The sequence below is a fragment of the Lucilia sericata genome, unplaced genomic scaffold, assembly GCF_015586225.1.
Source record: "Lucilia sericata isolate MDLA Ls3-8-SP2 unplaced genomic scaffold, ASM1558622v1 Contig000043F_arrow, whole genome shotgun sequence".
In the NCBI taxonomy this organism is placed as follows: Eukaryota; Metazoa; Arthropoda; class Insecta; order Diptera; family Calliphoridae; genus Lucilia; species Lucilia sericata.
The window spans coordinates 551,346-562,706 of record NW_023994081.1 but is presented as its reverse complement, the minus strand read 5'-3'; positions in this window follow the sequence as shown (position 1 = coordinate 562,706).

Below are 11,361 nucleotides of genomic sequence, written 5' to 3'. Positions count from 1 at the left end.
TAACCTTATGGATGAAAATAATAGTGCTATGTAAATTTTCTAAAATATGTTGAGTTTTCCCTAATTAATTTGTCACTTAAAAAACATTAGGTAGGCATGTTATATATCAATGGAAAGGTAATTTTGTCTATTTTTCAAAACTGTATATAATTTTTGAAAATTAAAAATTCGCGGAATACTATTTTTAAAATAAATTAAAAAATGTTTTTAATTCAGTTTTTGCGAAGATACAATTTTTTCAAATTGCAATAAAAATTTTATTTATGAATATTTTTTGATGAAATTTTACAGTTAGGTAGATTTTTTTTACTCAAAATCCAAAATTAAATAAAAATTTCGAATTTTCTTATGAGAAATCCCGGAATTCCAAAAAAAGTTTTAAAAATCCCAAAAATGGGATTTTTTGGTTTTTTGCCTATTATATCCATACCAGGGGCGGGGTTATCGAAACCCGTTACAAAATGATTAAGAACATATTGGGTCATATAAAACAGGTCACTATAATTTGATATCGACTATGCGATTTGAGAATTTTTGCTCAAAATTGAATTTTCCATAAAAAATAGGGTTTATTTGGATGGACCTGGTCCCCTCGGTATCAAAAATTTTTAGGTTTTGTTTCATTTATCGTACTTTATGTAAAGTCAGCTTTCCAAAAAGTATAAATTCTATATACATCTTCTTAGAAACTTTTTAGATAACTTAAAAAGAAAAAGATACTTTTTTCCCAAAAAATCGCCTTTTTTTTATTTTTTAAATTAAAATGCCTATAACTTTGGACTCAGTCATGATTTTTACATAATTCTTTCACTGCTTGATATATAAACTTGTTGTTAAGCAAAAAAAAAAAAATCGGGAATATTTGGACCCGCTATTATCAAAAAAACTAAAGTAAGGACGGTAAAAATTTAAAAATTTTAATTTTCAAATGCGAATATCTCCTAAACTATAAGAGATAATTTACTGCTACGACGACATTTTTTATAGTGCTCGATGAGAGATTCTATATACGAAATTTTTTTTAAATCGGAACTCAAATGAAGAAATAGGATCGTTTTAAAAATTTAACATAGCCGAGGTGTCCTAATTTGAGGACCCCCCGCCGGGCCCCTGGTTGGCCTATAAGGTCCAAATTCAAAACCTAAACTCGACAACACCTCCTCTTTGTGCATACCAAATTTCATTAAAATCGGATTAACCGTTTAGAAGTTACCGAATTATTTCCCTCTTTTTTTTTTCCTATACCACTGTGAGGCCTTTATCAGAAAGCCTTTTAATAGAGCTATAATTAAAGACCTTTTGGAAGGCCTTTTAATAATAAGGTTTTATGTTGGACGCAGCGTTGCCACTCACAATTTATTTTTCTTACCAAAGTACCGACAAAAAACTACCAAAACGTTCCAAAAACTAACAAATTTTTCCTTAGGGACAATTGCTTCTGTTTAGAGTTTCATTATTTTTAAAACTAATATGTAATATCAAACAATGAATTGTTCCAAAGAGTCAATGGTTTACTTTTACGTAATTAGACAAAATTTCCAAATACTTTCGTACTATATAGTTATGAAATACATAATTGCTGTTTTCGACAAAATTTGTACCAAAATCATTCCCGAGAAAATAGTAATAGTATTATATTCGGTTATGACGAATCATATATGTATATCCACAATCAGCATCTATCGTATAAATTGAGGACTTTATGGATAAATCCTTTTATTATACTACGGTTAACTAATTTGCTATTTATTGATAATAAAATTATTTTCCTGAAAAGGGGCTATATGGCCGAAATAGGATCAATTGTGGACAAATCGACATAGATTTCGGTTCTTAAAAATCTGTTTCAACAGACAGACGGGCGGACATGGCTATATCGTCTTAGAATCTAATAAGAACCTAGAAAAAATATATAATATTTTTATACCTATCAAAAAAGATTGGGGTATATTAATTTTGTGATTTCGTTTGTAAAGTAGTAGACCCACCAAATTATATATTCATTCATGTATCTGGTTTCTTAGAAAAAAAAAAAAGAATTAGTGTGGCCTCCAGTAGGTTAGTGGTTTATGTTATAGCCAGACCTGACGTCGTGCGTTCGATTCCCACCTGAGGAATTGGTTAGGAAGTTCACAACGGGACCGATGCAGGCCTAGGAGTATTCCTTCGGATTTTATGTAACATCCACATTTCAAACTAACTAACTTACTAACATTCATGAATCAGAAATGTTGAAATACATAGAAACTTAATATTTTCTTAGAACAAACAATATAAACTTAACAAGGATAAGCTTAAGATTGACGTATTTATTAAAATTCTTATTACTTTGCCATAACAAGATCAGAAATGTTTATAAATTCATATGCATGAGATCACAATTATCTCTTCCTACCAAATTTGGACCAAAAATTAAACCTACCAACCAAACTACCAAAAGTCATTTCAGAGATTTGAAACTACCAATTTTGGTCCAATTGGACCAAAGTGGCAACGCTGGTTGGACGTACCATAGAGGAGAAAATCCTTGCGCCCGGCTATTCAACAAATCTTTATTAAGCTAAGCCGGGGATAAAATAAATGGTTTTTGAAATCAAATATCTCTTTCATTAGACTAGATACAGAAATGGTTAATACCTTTATTTAAGGTATTAAGTATTAAGCCCAACTATAATGTGCATAAGGCAGGGATGGCAAATTTGGTACGATGGTACTTTTTTTGATACTATTTGATGTTCAAAAGTACCGTGATACTCCCGAGTCTTATTTGATACTCTCAGGCCAATATCTCAACCTTCGGTTATCGTTTACCAGGTGGATATACTGCCGGTTAAAATAATTTTTGTATGTAAAATGGCAATTTATCGTTATGATAAAACATAATCAGACAATGAGTATCTTTAAAAGTTCAAATTTGAAATTCTAAGAATGTTTTGAAATCTAGTTTTAAAAGCCACTTTTTAGAAGAATGTTTTGCAAATAACCAATGCAGCTCATTTCGAATTTTTATCTTGATTGACATTATATGAATATTAATCTAACTAAATTCCATTGTTAATATTATATGAAAAAATTACCAAAAATTTCAATTTTGAAAAAATATTTGACTTTAAAACTAATTATTTCCAAATGATAGAAGCTCGAAGGACTCAATTTCTATCTAATATAAAACGATGTTTTGAAATTAAGAATTCAACCATAGATAATAAGAGAAATTTTTGGTGAAAATTATTTGGACTTTAAAGCAAATTATTGTTTCATGTCATGGATGGTCTTATGTACGGTCTCATGTGTAGAATTTGATATGACTATTGATTTTTTAACAAATGAAGACCTATGTACATCGAATTTTAATTTAATAACACATATGTATATTTGGGTGGCCCCAAAATGGAAATTGCTGATGTTCCCACCGAAAATGAAAATTTAGTTCATTCTAAGATTCCATTTCTCAAAATTTTTGTCCTGACGTCAATATTTGGTGAGCTGGATCAAAGGATAAAAAGGTCCTTTTTAGGGTTTTTATGTTATTTTTTCACATTTTTGACAAATAAACCATATCCAAATTTTGGTTCATATGAAAGGTCCTTGGGAGACGATTTCAATGACATACACAAATTTGTATACAACACCAAAATGATTACAAATGTCGTAATTTTTCGCATACGCGTAATTTCATTAGCTTTACAATGGTATATAACACTTTTTCGAATATCGAATAACCCGGTTTTTTAACTTTTTAAAAGCCGGTTTCGAATACTTTTATTTGCTTTGTATTCAAAGATTACTTCAATTAAATTTTGAAATAAATAATAATACAGCCTGTCTAAATTTTAAAATATTCGAGTCAAGAAACTAGAGTATATTTTTCTAAAGCACTTTTGGTTAAACTTTTTTGATTTTCCTAATTAATTAAAAAAATTTATTTGTAAAATTGATTGGAATAACTGTTGGATAAAATTTTATCAATCTTAAGATTATATTCCAATTACAATAATTAATTTGTCGCTGAAATATTATAGCAGTGTTGGAATGCCTATGAAAATTTACTAAACAGGGACTTTATGATTATGATTCTTCCCAATTTTTTACATTAAAGAAATAATGTTTATTTTAAAAAATCAGTTCGGGTCATAATTTTTTTTCAAATTAAACTAGATGTTTTTATGTATAATAAAAAACAGTTTTTTCTGAATTTGAAAAATATCAACCGGTTTTTTTCAAATGTCAACTATTCGAACTACTCGAAAACCGGTTTTTGGAAAATGTCGAATAATGGATCACCCTACGGTATATATAATACCTTTTCTACTTCTGTTGTTAATTATTTAAAAATGTCTAAATATGTGAAGGTGTATTTAAAAAATTAACAACTTTCAGCAAAAAAAAATATTTTAGTACTCTAAGATCCAAAAAAGTACCCTCTGAAATATTTTTTGATACTGAAACAAAATCTCATTTTCCATCCCTGACTCTATCTGTTTAATATGTTGTAGAAAAGTACAAAATAACCGGGAAATTTAAAAACGTCTACATATAGAGGCCGCGGAAAATTTATTGATTTCCATTTGGAGCGAAAATTTGAACGGATATGAAACATGATTCAGAAATTAGTGTCATGGAAATAGCCAAGAGTTGTACAGGAAGTGAAAATGTATCTGCAAATGCACAAACTAGACAATATTTTCATCATATGAATCAATATTAGGCATGTGTTCCACCTAAGAAATTGTTTATTCCAGTAAAGAATGTGAAGTAACGCTTGGAATATCACAAAATTACGCAAACAAAGCGAAATACAGCTGGAATACTATATTTTTATGTTTTTAACTACATACTGTACTGAGACTAATTTGAGACAGTATAACTTTCTCGTATATTTTTTTTTACCAAATCAAAGACGGTATTGAAAATAATTTTATTTATGTGTTATTATGCAAGAATGATAAACTAAAGATTACGACGTCAGGCAAACATAATTTAAACTTTCTGCGCACACCTCACACAATCTGTGTTCCTATTGGTTAACAATTTTTATCTAAAAATTAATAGATAGTAACTAAGGACCCTAACCGAGAAAGGACTTAGACCTGTCTGCTATGCAGACGATGTCGTAATACTTTTAAAGGGAAAGGATCCAAATTACTTGTGTAGAAGAGCTGAGGAGGCTCTGAATACGGCCTTGAGCTGGGCTCAACCGAGAGGCTTCAATGTTAACCCGGCGAAGACGGAAATCTGTCTTTTCACAAGAAAGATAAAAATTTCTACATATACTGAACCTTGCTTCCTGGGCAAGAAGATACCGGTGACAGACAAAGTTAAGTACTTAGGTGTAATACTTGACCGGAAATTAAAATGGAGACACAACATAGAGGATAGGATCAACAAGGCGCATCGGTGCTGGGCGATATGTAGGAGAACCATAGGCATGAAATGGGGTCTTAGTCCTACTATGACAAATTGGCTTTATAAAAGTGTAATTAGACCAATTCTAGCTTATGCTTCAATAATATGGTGGACTGCTTTGGACAAAAAGTGTAATATCAAACTACTACAGGGAGTTCAGCGTACATGCTGCTTGGGTATAAGTGGTGCATGTGTACTACTTCAACCAAGGCTCTGGAAACGTTGGTAGATATTCCACCCATTGAAACATATATAAGATATGAGGCGGCGCTTACAGCTGAACGGCTCTTTACTTTAGGCGAACTGGCCAAAAACGGTTATAGGACACGTCATCAATGTATACTGGACATATTGGAAGGTTATACACATTCATCGGACGTGCCTGATCGCATACCAGACACAGAATATGTCGCAAACTTTGAAACGCTAATCCCAGATAGAATGTCTTGGTCAAGCGGAACATTAGAGCAAATACCAGTAGGAATCCGTTGCTACACGGATGGCTCTAAATTAGGGGACAAAGTGGGCCTGGGGTTCTATATTGAAGACCCAGAAACAGAAATATACCACCGTTTACCTAATCATAACACAAGCTTCCAGGCAGAAGTACGAGCAATAACGGAATGTGTAAATTGGATTAGAATAAATATGGCGCCCACAGGGCTTAATATATTTACCGACAGCCAGAAGGCAATTTGTGCGATATCAGGTGATAGAATTAAATCTAAGACCGTATTGGATTGTAAGAAAGCATTAACTGAATACTCTCCCAGAGGTAGGGTTCACATCATATGGGTACCAGGCCACTCGGGAGTAGTCGGCAACGAAAGGGCGAATGTAATAGCTTTAAAGGGAGGGGAGCTCGATGTAGTTAACCTGACAAACGCAAAACCATTCGACGCAACAAAAGCTGAATTAAAAATATGGATGAGAGAATCCCATAAGGCCTCTTAGAATAATGAAACGGTGGGTAGAACCACAAAGATTCTATGGGGTGACCCTGATGAGAGCAAGACGAGAAATCTTCTCAAAATGAGCAAGTCTGAAGTTAGTATGATGGTTCGTATTCTGAGTGGACACACAGGATTACGAGCACACCTATACAAAATTGGACGTGCGGATTCAGACGAATGTAGAGCATGTGGAGAGGACAGTGAAACTCTGGAGCACTTTCTTTGCCATTGTCAGGCATTCGTCGAAGTTAGATCCAAGTATCTTGGAAGTGATGTTATTCCGGAAATAACATTCTTAGCCAACACCGATTGGAAGATTCCAGGAAACTGAGTTTCTGAACATGGAAAAATAATATATTTAGTGAACAATTTTTTTTTTTCTTGAATTGGAGCGCACAACAGGCCCGATAGTGGCCTAGGTGTATTTCTTCGGATTTGATGTAGTATACATCCTCCTATCAACCTAACCTAACCATTATTTTCATAAATTTATTTATTAATTGCAATTTCTTCTGTAAAAAATATTTAATAATATTTTAAATACTAAAAAGTAAACAATAGCAGCATTTTTTAAACAATTGGATTTACTAAATCCAAATTTTAGTTCTCCCTCTGTACGCCAGGCAAAAGGTTTTAATCGAGGCTAAACAAATTTCAAGTCATAATGTCAGCAGCGGCTAACAGATGGAGTTATTTCAAAATTTAATATTAAAATTATAAATTTTCCATAAAATTTGTAACAATTTGTTGCAAAAATTTAAATATTTTAGTTACATGAATTTTGTTTATTTTTCTATTTTTACTCATTTAAAAAAAATATTTGCCATCTATTGGTGAATAGCAAAATAAAACAAATTAATTTATTTTAAAATTATTTTGGTTTGGTTCTATGAATACAAAGCATTGCCATATTGAAATTAGCTAAATCCAACTATTTTTTTGGATTTAATAAATCCAATTTGGATTTACTTCTTTTATCTGCAGAACCGGCATTTTTGCATTAAAATTAATTTTTCTTTGACCTTCTATTAGCATATACAGTGTATTTTCAGATAATGATGACCAAAACTAAATTTCAGACTCCAAAGATAGTTTTATTTCTTGAAATCAAATAAATCCAAAATAAATCCAGTGATTAAAAAAAGCCCCTAATATTTATAAAAAAGGCTCAACGTAAATTTTTTTTCACAATTTTCCACTCGTTTTTTTGAATATTAATTCTGATTACATTTGTCCACTTTTCACTCCATGTTTATGTTTTTTTCCTCTAAATTTTGTTTTCGTTTTTCTATGTTCTGGATCCCTTTTAACGGACTTCACTACACTTATTTACCATTTTATATTTTTTAATGTTATATTTGAATAAATTTAAGGCGAAATTCTTCATATTTTTCAAGAACTGATGTAATATTTTTTTCTAAACTGTCAAAGTAACTGAAATTGCAGGGTTACCAACTTTTATAATATACATTCGAGTTTTTCAAGAAATTGTAATATCTACACATGAAACATATTTGGAAACCTTCAAAAGGGAACAACTACGTCATCTAAAAAATCATTCGCAATAAAGACGTGCAGTAGTACACCACAAAGTATTTGTAAAACAAATACACCATGGTGAGTACCTAATACTATAAGTATAAATGAGAGAATGAGTGTAACTGATATTGTATGCTTTTGCTTGTGCTCATCCACTCTATCCACAAAAACAATACCAGTTGCTTATGGTTTTGAGTTGAATACTGTATTGTATTTGTTTCTTGCTCTCAAATAACTGTTGTACTACAAATATTTTTGACTATTTGTTGTTACTTATAGTAATACAAAGAATCTATATTGATGTAGTATGTTTATTTATATTAAATAAGATTATTTCAAAACAAAAGAAAAATATGTAATAAATGAATAATAAATTAGTGAATATTTTTATATTTATTTTTAATTTTTTATTTATTTATATTTTTATTTAATATTCTAGTTCAGTTCTAGTTAGTTCTAGTTCAGTTTTCAGTTTTTTTATTTAATATTTATTTAAACTGAAATACGATTTCAATTACCAAAACCTCGTTTTTAATTATTTTATTTATTGAAGTTTCATTTTTGATTGATTTCACACAAAATTTTTATTTGTTTCTAATTTTGTTGTTGTTAAATACGTATTTGATTATACATTTTTATGATTCAAACACAAAATGAATTGAACCATTTTAAAATTTTCGATTAATCGTTTAACTGAATTTTTTTTAAAATCTGTTTTTTCTGTGATATTTTCTGATAGTAATTCAACATTTTCTGAAAATAATTCTAGTGAACTATTGAGGATATTGAAATTAAATTTTACATAAATATTCTTAGGTGGTCTCCAGAGTTATATTTTTTAATCGACATAAAATCAATAATAAATGAAAAGAATATGAATATATATTCCTTATCATCATTTATTTGATAAAAAAAATTTAAATACAACATTTAAAAGAACATTTTTTTTTTTAATTTTGAAAAATGTCTCTCAAAAAATCTCAAAAAAAGTCTAAGCCTAATATCTGATCTAAAGAAAAGTGTAACGAGAAACAGCTTTTTGTGATTTAAAGTGGGCATAAGTCTCAAATGATGTGTATTGTCGTAGTGAACTCGAAAAAAATAAAAAATAATTTTCCCACCTATTGAAAATAATGATCTCAGTACAAATTATAAAAAAAGTTTCCTACATTTTTTAGAAAAAATAATCATAAAATTGTTTGAAGTACTTTTATTCCACAGAATTACTTTTAGTGCTTCAGAATTCCTACATAAATTAAAAAAGTCATTAAGTAAAAAGCTAAATATTTTTGTAAACTTTTCTTAAAATTACGATAATTTTTACATATTTCGAAAAAATTCAAAATCTTTGTGTCCTTTGTAATGAGCTAAATAAAAGTCTTTTTGTGGACCAAAAATATTCTTACAAATTTTACAATTTAGGGAATATTTGAGATGAATTTCGACAAAATTTAAAAACTTATTTTTTGGCAAATTGTACTGAGATCAGGATTTTTCAATTAGGAAACTAAGGACCCTTTCAAAAGTTTTGTTTTGTATTTTTTCATAAAAATATTTTTTTTTTTTTTAATTCGGATCATAAATGCATTTTTATTGATTTTAAAAAAATTGAGTCGAGGTGACCAATTTTAAGGGCCTTACCACTGGACTCCATTGGACCTACGGAGTCTACAGATTGTAAGTAGATACGCAAACACCTCAGCTCTAACTATGTTAAATTTTGCTACGATATCTCCTATAGATCACGAGATACCGAATATACATTATAAAATAATAAAAAAATGTTTCTAAACAACTGTGTTTTTATACGCTTGTAGCATACAATAAGTTATTTGTTGTGCAACCATCATTATCTATTTTATTTGTTTGGCAAAAGTATAGCAAAACAAGTATGTTACACTTATTCTCTTTGTACTCACTCACACAACCTATGTTTGAGAAAATAACAATATCAACTTGTACCAGAACTACTCAACTACTCATCAATACACACTCACAGTAGTAGACACTACAAAACTTGTGCAAACAGTTGTAACTGTGCACGTCTTTAATGCGCAAGGCATAATCTTTAGTTTATCATTCTTGATTATTATGTATATATTCATAGTGAAATATGTTCAAATTGTTACAAATGTTGCTATATATGTGAATTTATAATACAAAAAGAAAGCTTCTATTTGACACTAATATTTCCGAAATTCATATGGCGCTAAAGATGTCTGAAAGCGAAATGTTTTTTCATATAAACGCTGCTAGGACCGCTATAAATAAAGAAATTTTATTTTTCTTTCGCAATATCTGTTTAATCCATCAATATAATTTACTGCAAAAAGATTACAAAATTTTTGGATCGCGTCTTTATTAAAAAAATACAAAGAAAAAGAAATTTTAATTTTGCTAAAATTTTAAAATAATCACATTTACAAATTTTTGATGTGGATTTGACTCGAGGCGTTAATTATAATGAGATTAAATTTACGCGATATTACAACTGTATCCATAAACAGTTATGAACGTCACATTAAAAAATTTCACATTTTTAAAAAATTTACGCATATTCTTGACAAGTCTGTAGAGGTCCTGCTCTGTCCATCAACAAAATATACCTTAAATTGCGTGAAATTACTAGACCTATTAAATACCGTTAAAACTAAAAAACGCAAAATTTTTGTTGCATTTTTTTACAACCGTATATATATACATATATGCACCTAAAAGTATTAATGCAATTATTATAAGGCTTTTTAAATGTCCAAAATCTTGTGACTCTTGTTTATAAAGGATGGCTCTGTAAGTTATGAACTGAGAGTACAGTTTTGAAATTTTTGAAAAAACTCGGGTAAATTTCAATCATTTTTTTAATTTTTAAAATTTTTAATGTTCAAAAAGTTGAGAGATAACAAGCTAGTGGTCTGAAATTATGGACATACATGTATTTTGGTATATTATACCGAAATGTATCAAAACATTTACTTATTCTAAAAGATTAACGCAAATACGAGGCATTTTAATTCAGTTTCATCGATTCTTAAAAACATTGATATTGCTCATATCGTCACCTAAAACGCAAACGGCCCTGTCTAACATTTTTAAAATTTTACAGGAGAAGCAAAAAACTATTGAAATTGAAAAGTTTGTTTTTATCAACGCGATTTATTTGTAGTAAATAGTTAATTAGTGAAACCTATCAGTTGTTATGATAGTTGACAATGGCGTATAAAAAAATGGATAAATTTGACTTTTTACCTTTAATATTTAACAGTCGTATGCAAAAAAACTTACAACATGCTTACTAACCGTTGTTAAGCTAAATTCGATAAAAGTATATCCAAAAACGATAATTAGCCATTGTTAAATATACGAAAGTTAATAATGGTTCAACCGTACTTTAAACCTATATTAAAGTCAAATGTCATTATTTTATTACAATTTATAACTGTTGACGTTTTGTGAAAAATATTGT